Source organism: Schistocerca cancellata, chromosome 3 (genome assembly GCF_023864275.1).
Source record: "Schistocerca cancellata isolate TAMUIC-IGC-003103 chromosome 3, iqSchCanc2.1, whole genome shotgun sequence".
In the NCBI taxonomy this organism is placed as follows: domain Eukaryota; kingdom Metazoa; phylum Arthropoda; class Insecta; order Orthoptera; family Acrididae; genus Schistocerca; species Schistocerca cancellata.
This window is the reverse complement of record NC_064628.1, coordinates 609,198,002-609,222,421: the sequence shown is the minus strand read 5'-3', so window position 1 is coordinate 609,222,421 and position 24,420 is coordinate 609,198,002.

The window sequence follows — 24,420 nt, the reverse complement described above, 5'->3', positions numbered from 1 at the left end:
TCGGCCGCCATTGCTGATGATTTTTATTCAAAATTTAAACACTGGCTGCGTTCGAACTCGGGACCCAGGACGTTTGGTTACTAGTCAGAGAAGTTACCCCTAGACCGAACGGCTTACTCGGGGTGGTATGTGTTCTAAAATCATGAAAAATATAGTATTGACGTGCACAGTTACGTTTTATTAATGCCACTTTCTGACATGAACATTTCATTTTTAGCATTTCAAAGAAATGGCGGTTCACAATTAATGTTGACGCAAACAGCGTGTATTTTATCATACGAATAACAGACATGTCAACTGTTGTAGCAAGTAACAGGGAGTATAGAGTAACGCGAACTTCACGAGATGATATTTTCCTCTGGTCCTGCAACAATGTAGAACTATTCTGCAATCGATCCAGTAAATATTTGACGTAGTCAGAAATGTATGTATCGCAAGTAATTCACTTCGACAAGCGCATGGCTGTGTGATAAATAAATGTAATCGTCTTACTAGAGAAGTTCTGTTTGTCCAGATCGCAATACATACATTTGCGAGAGACTCCGTGGAGTGGCACAATGGTTGATGGATCTAGATGATCTGAAGACGACAATTTAAAGTGACGAAACTAGTCTTCTCTATATGTATTTATTGCGATCTGGGAAAATGAAAACTTCTCTTCTAAGCCGACTGCATTTTTCAAATTCAGAGATCACTCTCCTGCTGACAATGGCAGGTAACCATGATAAATAAATGTTCATTTCCTGAAGATTCTTTCTTGTGCCTTGCTTATACCTGGACAAGAATGCAATGATTATTATCAGTATTATCAGGCTTCTAGTATTCTGAACCACGATCTCTCAAAACCGCTTGAGGAGCGGGTCGTAGTACAGCAGTATTTGTTATTCCAAGTATTACTGCAATCACTCGAAATATGAGCAATATCTATGAGCCGGTGAGTATATGCTTCCCTTACAAGTATAACGTGATTGTAAGCGTTACTCGAGATCTTTGTTCAACATCCACATACATACTCCGCAGTTCTCTACGCAGAGAATGGTAGACAGCACTTCGCCCCAAACTTACAGGCTTATACTAGTCAATATAAGCGATGGATGCAGTAGAACTGTTAGTCTGCTTTGAATGCCTGTTTCACACTATAACATCACGTGCATGAAGTGTTTTGATACCTAGCGCGAGATTCTAGTGCGACCGATACCACAGAACTCCTCTTTCCTTTGGAATTCCTATTACGATGACATCACAGCAGAGATCGAACAAATTCAGAGGCACCCTGAAACAATCGTAATAGGCGGAACTTTGGTAAATGCATACAATAATCGTCAAAGAGCTTCAAAGGGAATTTTCAAAAGAAAGTCCGCATTGTGCCCTGTTGGATAACTGCACGACAGTTCTCTAACTGTCTTCGCAGTTTATCTCATGTAAGATACGACAGAGGGCGAATAGGGTAGGATAGAAAAACGCTACTGCGAAATACTGTAGTTCATGGTTTTCCACGGCCAACGATTCGTTTCCATGCAATGCTCTGCACCAAATTAATTATTTCAGGAACGTCTCGGCCAATTTGAATGTCAACAGCTGGTAAATAACGTTTTATACAATTAGATTGGATTTACTTATGGGAACATTGTTCTATTGCTTCAATTTGGCTTTGACCGTCTCGTGTAAGCTTTCTTCCTCTATAGCACGGTTCTTTCATGGTGATTGGACGAAAATATGGAAACGACGGAGACATGCGCTCTAGAACATAAATGCCAGCGGTAACCAAGTCTACAGATTGCGCTGTTGTATTTGACCACGAAGGTCACCTATGCAGTGTCCTCAATATGTTCCAAATGTCACTCGTCGTCAGAACAGTGTTCCGTGTAGTGGTGAGTGTATTAAAGGGAGCTAAGTGCATCAGAATGTCGGCAACTCCTATGATGGCTGCTTCCCCAACCAAGGTATCCGAAGTGTTCGGTGCTTCAAGAGGCACAATATCGAAGATAGGCCTACATATCGCATACAGGTAAAGCACAAAAACATCATCCGTTAAGTCATAATGCCGATGAAAGTGTGTGCTGAGTGATCGTGGCGGACGATCACTGAAGAGGATTATGAAGGACGACACCAGCTGCAAAAGTCACTGCAGAACAGCATGTCGCACTCGCGAAGCCTGTCAGCACCAAAAGAACACGAAGGAAGTTCCAGAAGCTGGCAACTGCAGAGTGAACAGTATTTCCAAAAATCACGCATCAGTGACGCAAATGCCCGTAACAGGAAATATAGTCCGAAACGATAAAACCTGGACTATGGAGCAGTGGAAGAAAGTCATTTGGTCCAATGAGTCTTCTCGCAAACTCTTTCCAACTTCTGGCCGAGTTTACGTCCCAAGAGCGACACATGGCGGGGGCTCAGTGCTGATTTGGGAAGCCATGTCGTGGTATTCCATGGGGCCCATGGGTACCCTGCAAGATCGCATTACTGACAAAGATTATGTGACCATTTTGGCTGATAAGATCCATCCAATGGTACAAAGTTTGTTCTACAATGGCCATGCTGTGTTTCAAGGCGACAGAGCCCTGTTCACAAGCTTGCATCGTCCAGCAATGGTTTCCTGAACACGAGGATAAATTATCGCATCTCCCCTGGTCACCACAGTCATCACGTTTCAATATTATTGAGCCTGTATGGCCTATCTTGGAGACAAGGTTGTGTGTTGGATGTCCATCTCCATTACCGTTACCTGAATCTGCCACTATTTTGCAGGGAGAATGGTAAAACATCCCATACAAGACCTGTATGTATCCATTCCGAGACGACTGGAAACTGTTTTGAATGGCAGCGGTTTTGCTACATCACGTTATGCGGGGTAATGTGTTGTGTTTTTGCTATTTCACAATTTTGTCCACCCCTTATAATTTCCTATTCAGTTTTTCAAAGTGCTGTTGTAGTTTAGTGTATCCGTGGAATAGAATAGTATCAACTAATAACCTCTATGCCAGTAATTCCTTAAAAAAGGGACCCCATAAACACTGTTGTCTGCTAGTTACACAACCGAAACAGAGCGCCCAAAGATGCAATTCCCACTCGGATGTAGTCCGCCCATGATATTCCATGAATGGAGGCCAGCGTTTCGACTTAAATTTATGATGTTCGATATTTTATGCATGAAAGCTATTTATCCTCAAAATAACGTCACAACTGGACATGAAAGCGACGTAACTGGAAATTACACCCGAATCCCAAAGAAGACAGTCTGTCGACACGACGCAGCGCTCTCTTGTCTGATGAGACCGATAATAGGTTCCAGTTTTGCAGCTGTTCGTTCCCACATAATATGACAGCTGGGCTGCCTGGTAAAGGCGATGCTGCTAATTTTGGGCTCGTAATGCTTCATTTACTCCAGCGATCAACTGAAGCACTCAAACAGACTATCTAATAACTATGTTCAGTGTCTCCTCAAATTATTTACGTGGCTATTTTATTTACTCGGTACCTTTAAGTGTTACGAAATCCTCGCAGTTGTATTTTAATATTTGATCTCTACTTGAGATTAGCAGATGAAATCGTCAATTGAATATATATACCTTCCCTTACGTTGCTACATTAGGAGTGTCACAGAAGCACGCTTGCTATGCAGTAACCTCTGCGGCTAGTGATTTCTGGTTCGTGAATAGCTGAAAGGATCTTACATTTTCTGTATCGAATATTCTCTCTTTCATACAGCCAATTATTGCAATTGTTATCTTATTTGTCCACCATAGTCCTGTTGACGATTTGTTTAACGTTGTCGGGGCGTTTTCGATTGCATTTCCCGAGAAAGGTGACTCAATGGTGTGACACCGGACGCGTTTCCCTTAGAAAGGCGGTTCAAATTCCCGTCCGGCCACTCAGATTTAGGTTTTCCGTGATTTCAATAAATCACTTAAGACGAATGCCGGGAATGTTACTTTGAAAGGACATACTCTTCCGTCTCTAACGGATTCGTCGTCTACGGAAAATTAAAATTAGTCGTCCTTCCTACGAAGATATTTTCGTTGATCAGTGTACGGAGCTGACAAATCTAACAACGATGATAGCGGAGGAGACTGGTATAAAGCGTATTTACGTTAACTACTGGCTATCGAAGCTAGCAGATACATCGGAGGGCACTGTCATGTGGAGAGGGATGACTCCAGAAGAAAATGTGAAAGAAACTGAAACAGAACCTATGGTATGTAATCGAATAAACTCACGTGATATTGCGGGAATTAGGAAATGAACCACTAAACGGCTGGTCCCGGCGGAGGTTCGAGTCCTCCCTCGGGCATGGGTGTGTGTGTTTGCCCTTAGGATAATTTAGGTTAAGTAGTGTGTAAGCGTAGGGACTGATGACCTTAGCAGTTAAGTCCCATAAGATTTCACACACATTTGAACAGTTTTTGAACCACTAAAAGCAACAGGGGAGTACTGCTATTTGGCCAGAAAAATAGCTAGATGAATAATCTGCACTCACGGTATAATATTGTTTCGATCGGCATTTCGGTGGTATTTGATAGGATGTGTAGGAAAGAAAGGCACCACAGCCTGACTCCGAACATCGAAATGGCAAAATAATTAAGAAGGGATGCAAAACGGTGTGCCGAGTGAATCACCTAATAGTTGTACCTCTTTTATTTCGGAACAGTTCAAGATATCAAACGAGGTTTTCGCCAAATACTAGTACGCATTGGAGCAGGTAATACCGTTTTATGTTTAATTTACTTAACTCATGTAACGGCCAAGACACTGATTCAAGTGTCTGCTTTTCAGTGGAACGATATACTTTTTAGCGGCATTCAAAGCCTCTTGAAAAGGCGACTATGATGGTTTAACGTTTGGTAATGTTTACGTCGAAACTTCTCTCAAAAGTATCCGAGAAGGAAGCTACAATTGAAAGAGAAGTTGTCTGAAATCAGCGACTGCGATGTTAACACCATCAGTTGAGGTTCCAGATAATCCTCGTATCTGCAAGCTCTACTTCGCTAGTACTCTCTTCGAAATTCTGAAGGCAGCAGATATAAAATACACAGAGCGAAAGATTTCTACAGTTCGTATGCAAACGAGACTGAAGCATGAAATGGAAGAGGTAGTTAGGAAGAGAGGGAGACAAGGCTGTAAGTAATCCTTAATTCTACTATACCAGTACACTGAGAAAGTAGTAAAGGAAACAAATGAGGAAGTAGGAAAGGGAACCCAAGTTCAGAAGTTAAGGCAGGAGAAATAGAAACGTTCATGTTTCCCAGTGACATAGCAATTCTGTCAGAGACGGCAAATGACTTAAAAGGGCAGTTGAATGGAATGGATACTGTCTTGAAATGAGTTTTTAAGGTGCACATCAACAGCAGCAAAATAAGGGTAATGGAATGTAGTCGAATAAAGCCAAGCGACGATGGGGGTTTTAGATTAAGAAATGAAACACTAAACGCAGTGGATGATTTTTGCTGATTGGGGAGTAAAACGATGGCCGAAAAGCAGAGGATACAAAATGCTCTCTGACAGCAGCAAGAGAAACGTTTCTGAAAAAGAGATATATATTTTATCTCGAACATTAATTTAACTGTTGGGGAACTTTTCCTGCGGTGTAACCCTGGAAGGCCGGCTGGTGTGGCCAAGGGGTTCTAGGCTCTTCAGTCTGGAACCACGAGACCGTTACGGTCGCAAGTTCGAATCCTGCCTCGGGCATGGATGTGTGTGACGTCCTTATGTTAGTTCGGTTTAAGTAGTTCTAAGTTCTAGGGGACTGATGACCTCAGATGTTAAGCCCCGCAGTGCTCAGAGCCATTTGAACCATTTAACCCTGGAAGGAAGTGAAAAATGGACAATAAACAGTTCAGACAAGAAGAGACTAGAAGGTTTTGAAATGTGGTACTACAGGAGAACGGATAGCTAATGAAGGGGCACTGAATCGAATTGGGAAGAAAAAAAAATTATGTCAGAAGTTTACTAAAAGAAGAATCAGTTGGAAGTACGCATGCTGAGAAATCAAGGAATCGTCCATTTGGTAACAGAAGGAAGTATGAAGGGTAGAAATTGTACAGGGAGATAATGGTTTGACAACAGTAAGCATTTTCAGATGGATGTAGGTTGCCGCTGTTCTGCAGGGATGAAGAGACTTGCACAGCATAGATTGGGTGGAGAGGTGCATCAAACCAGCCTGCAGACTGATAGATTTGTTACAAAGTTGTCATCCAAAGACTATTCCTCGTTCTACGTCAGCCTTCCGACCGAACTATTTTGTTGTTGTTGCTTCTTTACTACCAACACAGTATTCCCTGTTCCCTTTTATACTGGCGGCTCCACCACTGGTGACATCTAGTATCTAGAGATCAGAAATGAGCTCCGTATTTTCGCTTTTAACTCGCCAACGAGATTTGTGACGTTGTCTCCGAAATGCTCCTCTCCGTGTGTTCGTAGACTCGACTAGTGAGTCTCCGCTGCAGCCCACTCGTCACCTGAATCTGTTGTCGGGTACAAGTGGACTCGACTCATTCAGAAAGGAGAGGGAGCACACGAGTTCGCAAATATGCCCACGGTGTCGCAGCACTTCCGCTACATACGCAAATGTTTTCAAAGAAATTTTCAGCATTAAAATGTAAACTGCTATTCCTTTATTTCACACAATCATGATTTCGACTTTATACCCTTTCTCAAGTGTAAGTTATCACAAAATTTCCGACCCACCTAAATAATACATAACGACTGATCGGTTAGGAGTGAATATTATTATTGTTATGCATGCATTCATATAGACAAAAAAAATTTCCAGATTGCTATGAATTGATTTTAATATAAATATCTATTCGGAGAATATCTAACAGTTACGTTGACGTATACGCACTTTCGAGGCCTTACCGAGGCTATAACGATAGTACCACAAAACATGACATGTGGATGAAGCGCACTCTCTAAATAGTGGTTAACTATTAAAATAAATTACAGGAATGAACGATAAACTACACAACTTGCTGTTAGCCCGCAAACGCAAGCTGCCATGACCAAATGACTAAAGAAAGAGCGCGCTTTTCTATCCCAGGGATATAACAAAACAATGACGTTGCTCTGTGTATGGTTTTTGTTTGACGCAGCACATATGTTTTCTGATGGCGGAGGTGGAATAAATAGGAATACAACCATTTTGTTTGCATTAGACGAATTTTGTTTTTCGTCTGAGGCGTTGACTATAGCGTGAAACTTGTTCCAGCTATCACTTCTCCTCTAGTGGAACACACATACAGTCGTTCCAGATATCATTCCTCTAGTGGAACACATATGCAGTTGTGTACTTTGCATCAATTAATTCTCATCTTACACCTCCCATACCAAGCCTCACACTCTCTTGGGGCTTGGGTAAGAGAAAACGAGTCGACGAGTATGAAGCGATCGCTGCGCCACACTTGTCAGACTCGTCATATTCGTGGGGCCACAGCGGGAACGAAGGGAACCCGTTAACACTGATGTGACAGCGGTGCCTTGATTTGTAAATTTGTACCCGCGACACTAGCCTCGTGCTCCCTTCGTTTCCGATCTCTACCAGTGTCTAGTGGTCAATTCTGCATCCCTAGGGGTGTGCGGAAAATTTTGATCAGATAGTGTATCTTGCGTTGAGCTTATCCTGTCTGCTTAGTTTAACTCAAAGTTTTGCGTTAGCTCTGTGCAGTGGTGCTGGTTGTATGATCGATGTTGTCTGAAGCCAAAATATTGTGTTGTTCCATAAGTTCATAGCGTTTTTTCATAAGTTTAATAGACACAACAAATATGCATAATACCGATTTTTGTCAAAGATAATATATCCTCCTTCACTATTTACAACAATCTGTCAATGCTGTGATAATTTTTCGTTTCTGCAACTGTAGAAATCACGCAGTTTTGAGGCGACAAACTCGTTGAGCCACGTCCGCAGCGCATTTTCATCCGGGAAGGAAATTTCTTAGAAGGTTGTTCGATAAAGAGCGGAAAAGGTGAAAATCTGCGAGCGCAAGATCAGGTGAATAGGGTGGGTACTGAATAACTTCCCAATACAATACCTGTATAAAGTTTATTGTCAGTCTAGCACAATGCGGGTAAGCATTATAGTGGTTTAGTGTCGATCCACGCAGTAGTCCTGATTACTTCTGCAAGACAGCTCAGCTGTTGACAATAAATATCACAGTGATGGTTACACCTCGGGAATCCAATCCTTAGTACACCACACCGTCTCTGATCCACCAGATGCATAACACTCTTTTGCGGATGCGTGTAGGCTTTGTCCGAAGAGCTGCTGCTTTTTTTGGGCTCAACCGTTTCTTTCATTTTGTTATGTTAACGTAAAGACGCCATTCCTCGTCATCTGTAATGATACAGAGTAGGAAATTTGTGGTAAGGTCTTGTGGGACCAAACTGCTGAGCTCATCGCTCCCTAAGCTTACACACTACTTAATCTAACTTAAACTAACTTACGCTAAGGACAACAGACACACCCATGCCCGACGGAGGATCGAACCTCCGACGGGGGGAGATACAGTGTAGGTTATGGTCGTTGTTGTTCACGACCTAATTGACGATGAGAAAGTAGGGATGCACAATGTCCACTCGCTGATTTTTGTGATTTTGGCTTAGAGCAGGGTACCCATACAACCAGTTTTTGAACCTGCCCCATAGCACGGAAATGTTGCACGATGGTGAAGTGATCACAGTTCATCACATTTGCGAGTTCTAAAGTACAATGACGTGGGCCATTGTGGATCAATGCGTTTCAACAATTTTCATCACACCGCGAAGGTCTTCGTGAATGTGGAGAGTCACTAATGTCGAAACGATCCTCATTAAAATGAACCACCGATTTTCTTTCCGTGCTCTGGTCCAATGACATTAACCCCATATATGGTGCAAACGTTTCTGGTTGGCTTTGCTGCTGTCACCCCTCTATTAAACTCAACTAAAGAATATGTCGGAAACGTTCCGATTTCTCCATTTGACTCTCCATCTTCTAAGGTCAACAGCTCCACTCACCGTCTCCAAATGACAATACGTAAACTCGAGGAGGGAGGAGGAGATTAGTGTTTAACGTCCCGTCGACAACGAGGTCATTAGAGACGGAGCGCAAGCTCGGGTGAGGAAAGGATGGGGAAGGAAATCGGCCGTGCCCTTTCACAGGAACCATCCCGGCATTTGCCTGAAGCGATTTAGGGAAATCACGGAAAATCTAAATCAGGATGGCCGGTGACGGGATTGAACCGTCGTCCTCCCGAATGCGAGTCCAGTGTGTTAACCACTGCGCCACCTCGCTCGGTCGTAAACTCGAAAAGCACCTGTGAACTACAAATAAAAAATAGCACTCGATAAATAAACTCATAGCAACCGGAGTACCAACAAATGGTTCAAATGGCTCTGAGCACTATGGGACTTAACTTCTGAGGTCATCAGTCCCCTAGAACTCAGAACTACTTAAACCTAACTAACCTAAGGACATCACACACACCCATGCCCGAGGCGGGATTCGAACCTGCGACCGTAGCGGTCGCGCGGTTCCAGACTGTAGCGCCTAGAACCGCTTGGCAGAGATCCAACATGCAAAACAAAAACACTACGAACTTATGCACCAACCTAATAAATTTAAAAAATGGATGTAGGTCCATAGGGAGAGGAGTACCAGTATGCAAAATAAAAAACGCTACGAACTTACGCAGCAACCTAGTAAATACACTCCTGGAAATGGAAAAAAGAACACATTGACACCGGTGTGTCAGACCCACCATACTTGCTCCGGACACTGCGAGAGGGCTGTACAAGCAATGATCACACGCACGGCACAGCGGACACACCAGGAACCGCGGTGTTGGCCGTCGAATGGCGCTAGCTGCGCAGCATTTGTGCACCGCCGCCGTCAGTGTCAGCCAGTTTGCCGTGGCATACGGAGCTCCATCGCAGTCTTTAACACTGGTAGCATGCCGCGACAGCGTGGACGTGAACCGTATGTGCAGTTGACGGACTTTGAGCGAGGGCGTATAGTGGGCATGCGGGAGGCCGGGTGGACGTAGCGCCGAATTGCTCAACACGTGGGGCGTGAGGCGTGAGGTCTCCACAGTACATCGATGTTGTCGCCAGTGGTCGGCGGAAGGTGCACGTGCCCGTCGACCTGGGACCGGACCGCAGCGACGCACGGATGCACGCCAAGACCGTAGGATCCTACGCAGTGCCGTAGGGGACCGCACCGCCACTTCCCAGCAAATTAGGGACACCGTTGCTCCTGGGGTATCGGCGAGGACCATTCGCAACCGTCTCCATGAAGCTGGGCTACGGTCCCGCACACCGTTAGGCCGTCTTCCGCTCACGCCCCAACATCGTGCAGCCCGCCTCCAGTGGTGTCGCGACAGGCGTGAATGGAGGGACGAATGGAGACGCGTCGTCTTCAGCGATGAGAGTCGCTTCTGCCTTGGTGCCAATGATGGTCGTATGCGTGTTTGGCGCCGTGCAGGTGAGCGCCACAATCAGGACTGCATACGACCGAGGCACATGGTGTGGGGAGCGATCTCCTACACTGGCCGTACACCACTGGTGATGGTCGAGGGGACACTGAATAGTGAACGGTACATCCAAACCGTCATCGAACCCATCGTTCTACCATTCCTAGACCGGCAAGGGAACTTGCTGTTCCAACAGGACAATGCACGTCCGCATGTATCCCGTGCCACCCAACGTGCTCTAGAAGGTGTAAGTCAACTACCCTGGCCAGCAAGATCTCCGGATCTGTCCCCCATTGAGCATGTTTGGGACTGGATGAAGCGTCGTCTCACGCGGTCTGCACGTCCAGCACGAACGCTGGTCCAACTGAGGCGCCAGGTGGAAATGGCATAGCAAGCCGTTCCACAGGACTACATCCAGCATCTCTACGATCGTCTCCATGGGAGAACAGCAGCCTGCATTGCTGCGAAAGGTGGATATACACTGTACTAGTGCCGACATTGTGCATGCTCTGTTGCCTGTGTCTATGTGCCTGTGGTTCTGTCCGTGTGATCATGTGATGTATCTGACCCCAGGAATGTGTCAATAAAGTTTCCCCTTCCTGGGACAACGAATTCACGGTGTTCTTATTTCAATTTCCAGGAGTGTATAAAAGATGGATGTAGGTTGCAGGCTTTCACAGGCTAGGGTGGCGCGGACAAATGTATCAGCCCAGTCTTCTGACTGAAGACCGCAGCGCCGGCAGCAACTCACCAGTAGTGGAGTGCTCGCTTACAAGTTTGTAGGTGTAAGTGTGGACCACGGTGTAAGACACGCCACTCGAGGCCCGCCTCCGCGGCATGCTGAGCCGGCCGGCGCCCCTCCTGCGTGGCAGGTGCGGTGATTAATGCCTCGGGAGCAGCCCTGGCCCCTCCTCGCTTTCGCCGTCCTCTTCTCACCGCCCCCGCCGCCCACTGCCCGTTGTCGCCCCGTCGCCCGAGAGGCACTCTTATTGTCCTGCGCCCACTCCGGACCCACAGCAGCCGCGCCTCGCACAGATAAGCTCTCTCGTGGAACAACAGCCAGACTCCGGCGGCCGTCCGGAAGCACTCGAGCTGCTCGCTGCTTGACAGACTGCGGCCAGACACCTGTCGCGCATCTCCCCCCTCTGTTTCCTGGGGACGTTTGTACGCGTAATGCGGAGAACTGTGAGCCACTCTGCGGTGGTATAGGTATTGTTTTGTTCGGATATTTTACCGCGGTGCAGATAACTGGCTACTGCGCATTACGGACTGACGGGGACAGCACGGCAAGTGCCATAACCCAATTCCCCAGAAAATTCGCTCCGTGGAAAAGGGTTCAAAATAAGCGAACGCGTCTCTGTTTATCAGCAGATATTTGACCTTTTCTGAGAAGACGATGGTGAAAGTTTTCGAAGAAATTTTAGTAAGTAAACAGTCCAACCGAAGCGGTGGCACAATGTCTAGCATCGCAGCTTCACACTTTTCCGCCCCGTGTTCGAAAACCAGTTATTACTTCTACGTTTGTTTCTCATGTATCTACACATGTTCGTAGAAGATTACTACCGTACACGAATGTTTTCCAAAGTATATCGAAATAAATTTGTCCTTATTCGACTTCTAATTGTATGTCTGGCGCATGAATTACAAAATAAATAAGAAAAGAAGAAAAAAATAACTGACTGGAAAAATTATATGAAATTGTTTTCTGTGAAATTCCTGTAGTACATCTCGATTCAGTGCCAGTTTTCGGAAAGGTGATCCGTTATTCATCGTTCTCGGATAAATTGTTTGTAAATTTGTGATAAGATCGTATCGGACCAAATTGCTTACGTCATCGGTCCCTAAGCTTACACACTACTGAATCTAGCTTAAACTAACTTACGCTATGGACAACACACACACCCATGCCCGAGGGAGGACTCGAACCTCCGACAGAGGGAGCCGCGCGGACCGTAACAAGAGGCCCTAGATCGCGCGCCCATACCACGCGGCGTGAAATTGTTGCCGACGTTTTTAATCATCAGTAGCGTTAACGACGTTTCTTTCCCGAGTGAGATTCATACGAAGAAACGTCACCATGGCAAACCTGCCTTCGGTGCTCGTGCTATTGGAAGTCTCTGTGTTTCGACTGCTTGTACGATCGGTATCACCCATGGTAATGCGAGAAGTCTTCCTGAAGAATAAACATAAGAATTAAATATCAAAATTGAAATTGACTGAAATATAAAAATATGAGAATTTAAGAAGATTTAACCCCAGAAAATACCATACACACACATATTTTATAATAAATGCATGGCAATTATTGTGAAACCCAGTTGTAATCTCACAACTAATATAAATAATTATATAAATAAAACAACTAAAACATGATAACCGACGTTCGAACACGAGACGCAGAAGTGAGAGGCCGCGACGCTAGCCACTCAGCCAGCAGTTGTGCTGAGATATTGCAGTCTAAAGCTTAGACGATCTTTTTTCCATAAACAGCCTAGTTTTTACGGATAAGCCGAGACATATATTCGCTCGTCTTGGCTCCTCTTCCACTGAGCGAAATTTCTGGGAAATTGGGTTATGGCACTTGATGTCTTCTCGTCGTGAGAGTTGCAGTGGCTGCTTGTACCAGGACAGTTCAGAAAGTAAAGGCAAAAAAAGCGTGCGAAGTTGCACCATTTCTCTACATAATCTTCCTCATCCTCTATGTATTTGGTCCTAATTCCGTCGTGAAATAAGTTTTCTGACGTGCACGTACAGTCTTGCTCTGCTTCCACAGTCTTGCCATCCGACTAACACTTGGATTCACACAGTTGCTATTTCGTCGGACAAAAAGATGAAGATCAGTTGGAGCTAGATCAGAACTATACGTACCCTACCAGTTCAGAAGCAAGATTTTCAATGCACTGGATATTTTCCCAGCCGTACGAGAGCAGACACAGTCCTTAAGCGAAATCACAGCTTTTGAAAGTCGCTCTCTCGTCGCTTTGATTTTTAGGGTTCCACAGCTCAGTTGGAAAAAATTGAGCCCTTATATTTTCACTTTGTTGTCTGTCTGTCTGTCTGTCTTTCTTTCTGTCTGTCTGGCTGACCGACCCACTGTTAAAAACTTTTTTCCAGAAACGGGTAGACTTATCAAACGAAAATCTACGGTCCCTTAGAAGTGTACAAAATTCAAGCTTCTAAGTATATGCAAGCAAAAGATACGACAATCTATGTTACATATTCTGATATTCGAAAACCCACTGATCAAAATCTACAGAGTTCTTCCCTTTGGGATAAATCATAAAACTTGGCAAGAAGTAAGGTTTCACAGTACAAGTCAAGAAAAAAATCCGAAAATTGTTAATTTGTAATTATATCACAAAAATTTTTGTCATTTATTGTCCAACTGTCTGTTCGTTCGTATGTTAAGACCCCTTTTATCAGGAACGTTTACACGTATAAAGTTGAAGTTCGTTACATGCCAAGTGGAGTTGTAAATTAGTGCTCCGAAGTCAAAGGGACATTTAATCACATTACATAACTATAGATGGTCACAGCGTTCGAGCGCTTCGCATTGTCAACGAACATCGGTGTTCTTGGTGTTAGTGTAAACCACCTGTTGTATAATGGACACTCACGGTGTAAAGATCGCCTGCTGCTCTAAACCTTTAGGGAATGCAGTCTATGGAATGAGAACGTAGCTGATAAAGAGCTACATAGATTGAATCATCCAGGTATACCTTCAAGTAGCTATAAAAGACGCTAAACATCATGCTAGCCTATGTGCTTGTGTGTATGTTTGTGTGTGTGTGTGTGTGTGCGCGTGTGTGTGTGTGTGTGTGTGTGTGTGCGTGTGTGTGTGTGTGTGTGTGTAGTTAGACACACACATACATACATACAAACACACACACACACACACATCGCAACTAACTACTAAAAGACTGCGTTAGCCCTCAATCTTTGAAGATTGGCACCAGCGAAACAAAGTGCTTGCATTCATCTAGAAACTTTCAAAGACGTCTTGTTTAGTATACTAAACCAGTAATCTACCGATTCTGTACGAACTCCTATCTACAAAACAGTTTCAGATGTCTGATTACTTTACAAATGATTTAATGTCCTAAATATTTGATGTTAAGCATGACAGCGAGAAAAAGCTTATAAAATGTTTGAAATTATGTTTAAAGTTTGATGGAAGTCATTAAGTGCTCTCATTACCAAACACTGGAGGAGTATATTCTGGGAAATTTGCGCACCATTTTAAACAAGAGCTAGTTTCCTACACATTTCATGTTTACGACGTCGTATCTACATCTACATCTACATCCATACTCCGCAAGCCACCTGACGGTGTGTGGCGGAGGGTACCTTGAGTAACTCTATCGGTTCTCCCTTCTATTCCAATCTCGTATTGTTCGTGGAAAGAAGGATTGTCGGTATGCCTCTGTGTGGGCTCTAATCTCTCTGATTTTATCCTCATGGTCTCTTCGCGAGATATACGTAGGAGGGAGCAATATACTGCTTGACTCTTCGGTGAAGGTATGTTCTCGAAACTTTGACAAAAGCCCGTACCGAGCTACTGAGCGTCTCTCCTGCAGAGTCTTCCACTGGAGTTTATCTATCATCTCCGTAACGCTTTCGCGATTACTAAATGATCCTGTAACGAAGCGCGCTGCTCTCCGTTGGATCTTCTCTATATCTTCTATCAACCCTATCTGGTAAGGATCCCACACTGCTGAGCAGTATTCAAGCAGTGGGTGAACAAGCGTACTGTAACCTACTTCCTTTGTTTTCGGATTGCATTTCCTTAGGATTCTTCCAATGAATCTCAGTCTGGCATCTGCTTTACCGACGATCAACATTATATGATCATTCCATTTTAAATCACTCCTAATGCGTACTCCCAGATAATTTATGGTATTAACTGCTTCCAGTTGCTGACCTGCTATTTTGTAGCTAAATGATAAAGGATCTATCTTTCTGTGTATTCGCAGCACATTACACTTGTCTACATTGAGATTCAATTGCCATTCCCTGCACCATGCGTCTATTCGCTGCAGATCCCCCTGCATTTCAGTACAATTTTCCATTGTTACAACCTCTCGATACACCACAGCATCATCTGCAAAAAGCCTCAGTGAACTTCCGATGTCATCCACCAGGTCATTTATGTATATTGTGAATAGCAACGGTCCTATGACACTCCCCTGCGGCACACCTGAAATCACTCTTACTTCGGAAGACTTCTCTCCATTGAGAATGACATGCTGCGCCCTGTTATCTAGGAACTCCTCAATCCAATCACACAATTGGTCTGATAGTCCATATGCTCTTACTTTGTTCATTAAACGACTGTGGGGAACTGTATCGAACGCTTTGCGGAAGTCAAGAAACACGGCATCTACCTGTGAACCCGTGTCTATGGCCCTCTGCGTCTCGTGGACGAATAGCGCGAGCTGGGTTTCACATGACCGTCTTTTTCGAAACCCATGCTGATTCCTACAGAGTAGATTTCTAGTCTCCAGAAAAGTCATTATACTCGAACACAATACGTGTTCCAAAATTCTACAACTGATCGACGTTAGAGATATAGGTCTATAGTTCTGCACATCTGTTCGACGTCCCTTCTTCTATGTCTCGTGCAGTGATATAATTTTGCAGATACACTCAGTGGCACATGCGGATACTGTGTGAAAAATGTGTTGCGAATATAGTTAGTAGTATCCAAGTAATAAATTAAAACGCAATGCCTTTTTTTTCATCATTTTTGAAAGGTATCAGCGAGGAAAGTTTCGTGAAAATTTGAAAATATGTGTAAAGTTTTTTGCAGGTCACTAACCAGTGCCCTCATTCTCAAATACTGGATGAATATAGTGTGGGTATTTGCGCGCAATGAGTTATGTTGTATCAAGATACATGAATAGTTTCTAAGTGTGATACTACACTACTGGCCATTAAAATTGCTACACCACGAAGATGAGGTGCTACAGACGCAAAATTTAACCGACAGGAAGAAAATGCTGTGATATGTAAATGAGTACCTTTTCAGAGGATTCACACAAGGTTGGCACCGGTGGCGACACCAACAACGTGCTGACATGAGGAAAGTTTCCAACCGATTTCTCATATGCAAACAGCAGTTCACCGGTGTTGCCTGGTGAAACGTTGTTGTGATGCCTCGTGTAAGGAGGAGAAATGCGTACCATCACGTTTCCGACTTTGATAAAGGTCGGATTGTAGCCTATCGCAATTGCGGTTTATCGTATCGCGACATTGCTGCTCGCATTGGTCGAGATCCAATGACTGTTAGCAGAATATGGAATCGGTGGGTTCAGGAGTGTAATACACAACGCCGTGCTGGATCCCAACGGCCTCGCATCACTAGCAGTCGAGATGACAGGCATCTTATCCGCATGGCTGTAACGGATCGTGCAGCCACGTCTCGATCCCTGAGTCAACAGATGGGGACGTTTGCAAGACAACAACCATCTGCACGAACAGTTCGACGACGTTTGCAGCAGCATGGACTGTCAGCTCAGAGACCATGGCTGCGGTTACCCTTAACGCTGCATCGCAGACAGGAGTGCCTGCGATGGTGTACTCAACGACGAACCTGCGTGCACGAATGGCAAAACGTCATTTTTTCGGATGAATCCAGGTTCTGTTTACAGCATCATGATGGTCGCATCCGTGTTTGGCGAAATCGCAGTGAACGCACATTGGAAGCGTGTATTCGTCATCGCCCTACTGGCGTATCACCCGGCGTGATGGTATGGGGTGCCATCGGTTACAAGTCTCGGTCACCTCTTGTTCGCATTGACAGCACTTTGAACAGTGGACGTTACATTTCAGATGTGTTGCTACCCGTGGCTCTACCCTTCATTCGATCCCTGCGAAACCCTACGTTTGAGCAGGATAATGCACGACCGCATGTTGCGGGTCCTGTACGGACCTTTCTGGATACAGAAAATGTTCGACTGCTGCCCTGGCCAGCACATCCTCCAGATCTCTCACCAATTGAAAACGTGTGGTCAATGGTGGCCGAGCAATCGGCTCGTCACAATACGCCAGTCACTACTCTTGATGAACTGTGGTATCGTGTTGAAGTTGCATGGGCAGCTGTACCTGTACACGCCATCCAAGCTCTGTTTGACTCAATGCCCAGGCGTATCAAGGCTGTTATTACGCCCAGAGGTGGTTGTTCTGGGTACTGATTTCTCAGGATCTATGCACCCAAATTGCGTGAAAATGTAATCACATGTCAGTTGTAGTATAATATATTTGTCCAATGAATGCTCGTTTATCATCTGCATTTCTTCTTGGTGTGGCAATTTTAATGGCCAGTAGTGTAGTATTACTGTGTTAAATCTTTAACATAAGATTATACCTCTTAATACGCAAATTGGTTTAGCATTTTAAAACTTTAATTTAATGACATTCATCACATGAAAGATTGAAAATCAAATGTTTGTTGCTCCTGGAAGTCGTCAGATAGGCACCCTGCAGATGGTATAACGCGCCATGAACCGGGTTAGCCCTTTCCCCGGTCCCGTCCTGCAACTGTGTTACTAGCTGTCTGTCGCCCTCACTGCTCGTCGACTTAGCCCTGCTCTTTCTTGTGTGTTGCAGCCGTGAGCTCCCTGCGGCCGGGTCCCGACGGAGCCGGCTGCATCCTCGTCGAAGACGCCAAGATGGCCGCGCAGGACGAGGAACCTCGTGACGTGACGTCATCGCAGGCACCGACCGAGGGTGAGTGGCGCGCGCGGCATTATCTTACAAACAGCCCGTACTCAGAGACGGCAACTATAAAATTTGCATACTTCCACGGTTTCGGCGAGACCGCCCTCTCTCTTTCTCATTTACATGCCGCTCTACTACCACCGGTTCCGACAATTGGAATTATAATTTTATAGTAATTACACCTCTCCAGGCACCCCGCGCCCTGCTTGAACTGCTGACGACTGCTATCAAATTCTGGCAAATTTTCTCCTCTTCTGAGCCCTTTGGAGAAATTGCCACTACTCTAGAGCTTTAGGCCGGAGAGGATATGACTCGGTGAACCTTGCATCAGGCTAAATACTAAAGGAGGAATTTGAGCTCGGCTAAATTAGCTACAATACCCGTAAACGAGATTGTCACCCGAGCTTTCAAATAAACTGGAATGAGTAATTCAGTACTAACACAAGCTTTTGTGCCTGTAATGATTCACTGATCCGATAAAGAGCTATTCCTCGCTTTGCACTAAAATAAAATTGATTTCGAGTAGAACAGAGTAGCTGTTTAGTTTTATTCACAAATCATAATAAGTCGACGAGCTGCAAAATGGTGTAACTACTCGAGCTACAGGTTCCGTTTATTTGCATTAAACCATCTGTAACCCGCCTTCGAAGTAGCAGTCGCTAATTCACGCCTGTAAGTTAGCGCTCGCTCTGGAGATAGGCTTGAATCCTGCTAGTGTAAGAAATTTTTACCGCCAGTATTTGGCCGCCAAGGGACATATAAATGACGGCGTAAATTTTCCGATTACCAAAATTTGCGCCAATGTCCCGGATTAAATTCCAAGCCTCCCTGCAGTGTCTCATGAATGAGAGCACGTAACAGTCCATCCGTCGGACAGGGACGTTAAGCTCATCATAAAACAACACCTCCTCCTCCTCCTCCTCCTTCTCCTCATCATCACCATCAGCGATAGAGTTCAGAAATGAGCTCCGTATACTCTCTTTCAACTCGCCCGCGAGTACTGTGAAGTCATCTCCAAACTCGCCATCTCCGTGTGCCTATAGACTCCACTGGCGAGGTTCCGTCGCAGCCCGCTCGACACCTTAGTCTGTTGTCGAGTGCAAGTGGATTCGACTCGCTCAGAAAGGAGTTCGCAAGTATAACCACGGTGTCGCAGCACACCCGCTACATACACAACCGTTTGAAAGGAATTTCCACTATTAAATTATAAATTACTGTTCATTTATTTTACACAATCATGATTTCATGCGCGGCTCCTCCCGCCAGAGGTTCGAGTCCTCCCTCGCTTGGGTGTGTATGTTGTTCTTAGCATGAGTTAGTTTAAGTTAGTTCACGTAGTGTGTAAGTCTAGGGACCGATGACCTCAGCAGTTTGGTCCCTTAGGAATTCACACACACATGATTTCAGCCCTATAGCTGTCCTCAAGTGCAAGTTTAAATTTCGCAAAATGTCCGACCTACCTAAATGACAGAAACAAGTTATATACCAATAAAACGACTGATAGGTTAGCAGTGAATCTTATTCTGTTTGTACATATATTTATATAGATAAAAGTTTTCCGAAGACTGCTGTAAATTCATTTTACTATTTAATATCTACTCATAAAATGTCTAACAACTGCGCTGATATATACAAACTTTCGAGGCGTCTAATGAGATTACCAGAAAACATGACAGGTGGAGGAAATGCAATCTCTAAGTGATTATTAATTAAACTCGCTGTTACGAAATGAACGCTAGTTGCCTGGCTAAATGAATACTGAAATGGCGCGCGTTTCCATCGCAGGTACATAATAGTGACGTTCCTCTGTGGCCAATTTTCGTTGACGCACCACATGTCTTCTCATGGTGGAGGTGGAATAAACAGGAATACAACCATTTTGTTTACAGTGGACGAAATTTGTACGTTTTTCGTCTGAGGCGTGGACTATAGCGTGAAACTCGTTCCAGCATCACTCATCCTCAAGTGGAACATATATGCAGTTGTGTACTTTGCATCAATTAATTCTCATCTTACAACCTCCACTGTCTCACATAACACAGCTTCATTAGAGGCCATCTGATCGCGACAGTCGGTTATTTCGCTTTGCCAGTGCTATTTTACAGCAGCTAGATCATGTACTCATCTTTCATCTTCTGTACTAACAATAACTCACGACTAGCCTTACATTCCCGCAGTCTTTGGTAAGAGAGAACGCGTCGACGAGTATGAAGCGAGCGCAGCGGCACAGTTAGACTCGTCATACTCGCGAAAGTACAGCGGGAACGAAGAAGCCCGTTAGCAATGATTTAACAGCGACGCCTTGATTTGTGAAGTATGCAACCCGCAACTTTAAACTCGTACTCGGTCTGTTTCTGATTCTAATTACTGGTTTTCCTCGTCTAGAACGGCTTGCCGGGTTTGGAAAATTTTTTCATTGAGGTCTGCCGTTGGATGCCCTTATTTTCGCCACAGACGTCAGTTACCTAAGGGAGGAAAGTCGTGGGCGCTACGTGTCTGAGAATAGTGTAAAGTTTTCCCTCCTGTGTATGAACATATTTTTATTGTTTGCATACCGTAATTTCGGAGGCATGGACCAGCCCAGCATTTGCCTGAACCGAGAGTTAAAAAAAAAAAAAAAATCGTTAACCATGCATGCGGACTAGATCAGGGTCAGGCTCACTTTCCTGTTCCGCTAGCTATCACACTGTGCGTTACACTATACGAGTAGTTGTTATACACAAACACGTCCATTACAGTCACTACATATGTGTTCACCTTAGACTAACTAATAACAGGGCTACTTTTAAAACGGTATTACTATTACTATTGTTAGTACTATCACCATCTCCATGCCACATCTACCTACGTCTACTCCCACCATTATTTATTGCATCTGCTACATTGTGCCATGTTCTATTGAACTGAAGGTGCAATGCGGCCTGCATATATCGCAGGACGCTGAAACGACGTAGGTACCTTCAGTAATCTGTAAGCTCATCCACTGTGCCGAAAAAAATAGTATTTCCACTTTCTTCCACCAGGTGAAAATATGATGTTGCAAGCAGATAGACTGTAAAATGTTTCCCATTTTGACTTCAGTATGCTGTTTGTGAAGTGACTGTTGGCGTAAAGGAATAAGGAGGCTGAAGTTTACCATATGAAACGCAATGGGTTGAGAAGAAAGACCGTCCACTGTTGGTATAGTTGTTTGATCTGAACGGCAGCATTAGCTGCGCTGAACTGAGGGAATATCGCTGACAGAAGTAGCTCCAAAGAGGCCTCATGTCAATAAATTGGCTAAAGAAAGCGATCACGAAATTCGAAGACACAGGTAATTAGGTGGTGCAGCAAAGAGAGGGTGGTGGCCCATTCCCATGGCAGTTGCTGATGGTGCTGTGTGTATAGCCGTATGTGTAGCACATGCTTCAGAGTCTGCACCCAGTGAACGAGCTGTATCACGGGAATTGTCTCTCTCCTGCTCAACAGTTCAAAATATTGTGCGGCGCAATTTACACTGGCATGCCTACATGATTCAGAACGTGCATCAAACGGCGGTCCAAATAGACTACAAGGCGGTGACCTCCATTTTTTGACACGCAGATAAATGGATAACCTGTGGCCAGGGAATATTCTTTGCACAGACATCTTACGTTGCGTGGTGTCGTGAATGTGCAGAACTGTCACATATGGGATCCTATTCCGCCACATGTTGTGCATCTTATGTTACTGCGTAGCGTGGTTTCGCAATATCCTCCATTCTCGGTCCGTTTTCCTTCGGCGAGATGACATCTTGCGGGTGTGTTCGATGTTAAGTGACATCTGCACGTTTTAATGACTTTCTTGCGCAAGATGTGATTCCAGCTTTGCAAAAACACAACTGTGCCTACACCATTATTTTCATGCAAGATGGGGCGACACAACTTGTCGCTTGCCAGGTGAAGGATTTGCTTCGAGAAACTAATAACGAGTGCATCATCTCTAGACAATTTCAAGATGTATGGCTAGCCGGCCGCAGTGGCCGAGTGGTTCTAGGCGCTTCAGTCCGGATCCGCGCTGCTGCTAAGGTCACAGGGTGGAATCCTGCCTCGGACATGGATGTGTGTGATGTCCTTAGGTTAGTTAGGTTTAAGTAGTTCTAAGTCTAGGGGACTGATGACCTCAGATGTTAAGTCCCATAGTGCTTAGAGCCATTTGAACCATTTTTGATATATGGCTTTCTAGACCCTCCAAACTAAATCCATGTTACTTCTGGTTGTGGGAATGTATGAAAGATCGTGTCTATCAGGGATGTATCCGGACTCTTCCTGATTTGAAGGATAGGATACGATGACTTATTGCTCTGATAACACCGGATATCCTGCGAACAACTGTCGATCGGTCGCTGAGTCTGGAGACCACACTGAAACATGTTAAAACCTGCGACCATATCCTAAAAGATGTACCAGAACCACCTCTCTCATATGTTTGCTCGTTCCTCTCCTTTTCCTGCACTCACACCAGATTCTGACTCCTTACAGCACCATATTTTCACCTGGCGGCAAAAAGTGGAACTATTATTTTTTCCAGCATATTCCGCGAGCACGCCGATTAATGTACATACCTAAGATGTTTCAGCATCCTACGATGTATACATCCTGCACTGCAGCACTCGGGACGCCGTTAGTTTAATTATAACCACCCGGTTTAATCACAGAAAGCTGTCAACCCGTATCGCACTAAACTGGTCGCCGATAACTATTTATTGGTTTTTGCACCCGAGAATCTTCAGTCACTCAGTGCACCCCTGTTCTTAAGAGCACTGCCCGTTTCCTGAGCACTACAGATGACGCCGTGAGAGAATACAGAGTCCTCATTCACTTCGTTATGGATAGCAGTCTCTGTCAGTACATTTTTTCTTGTATTCCTATATTAGAGAGGACATTCCTATTGTCGTATGGTACGTTGGCATATTCTATATGTGCCGTTACCCCGTGACACTCGCCTCACCCTGCTCTCTCGAATTGGGCAAAATGTTTACAGTGCATCTAGGTGAACGACGATAAGTTACAGGAAGTTTGAAAGACCGCGAGAAATGCATGCTTGAACATAAATGCAGATGCTAGCGAAGAATGCAGGTTGCGCTGCTACGTTTGACCACAAACAGCACCTGCACATGTCCTCAACACGCCGGAAGTGTCAGTCATGGCCAGAACAACGTTCGGTGTGATTGTGAGTGCAATATGTTGGAGCTAAGTGAATTCGAATGTGGCCATTTGTTGTTGCTCGTATGGTGGATGCTTCAGTAAGTAAGGTAGACGAAGTGTTTGCGGTCTCAGGGGGCACCACAGCGAAGATTTATATCGCATACTCGGAAAGCGGAAAAACATCTCTGCTGTCACAACGCGGACGAAAGTGTGTGTTGAGTGGTCGTTATGGACGGTCACTGAGTAGTATTGTGCCGAAAAATGAGAGGACGACAGCTGCAAAAGTCACTGCAGAATTAAATATCGTAGTCGCGAATCCTGTCGGCACGAAAACAACACTAAGTGAGCTCCATAAGCAGTGAACTGCAGGGCGAGCCGGAATTATTCCAAAACCATTCATCAGTGATGCAAATGATCGTATGAGGAAAACGCGATGTCGAAGCGATAAAACTTGGTCTGTGAAGCAATGGAAGATAATAAATTGATCGGTTGAGTCTCGTTTCACACTCTTTCTAACTTCTGCCGAGTTTACGTCTCAAAAGTAAAACATGCTGGAGTTCAGTGCTGATTTTGGCGGCTATATCGTGGTGTTCTATGGGACCAATGGGTGCTGTGCATGGTTGCATTGCTGCCAAGGATTCTGTGACCAAAGTGGCCGAGCGGTTCTGGGCGCTACAGTCTGAAACCGCACGACCCCTACGGTCGCAGGTTCGAATCCTGCCTCGGGCATGGATGTGTGTGTTGTCCTTAGGTTAGTTAGGTTTAAGTAGTTCTTAGTTCTAGGGGACTGATGACCTCCGAAGTTAAGTCCCATAGTGCTCAGAGCCATTTGAACCATCTGTGACCAAAAGGCTGATCAGGTTCATCCCATGTCTCAATGTTTTTTCCCGAATGTTTCCAAGGCGACAGAGCTTCTATTCACATTTCTCACATCGTCGACGATCCGTTTTCCAAGCACAAGAATGAATTGTGCATCTCCCCTCGGCACCAATCACCAGATCACAATATTATTGAGCATTGGCTGCTTTGGAGAGAAGCCTGCGTGATTGCTATCCAGCTTCAACATCGTTACGTTAACTTGCCGCTATTTT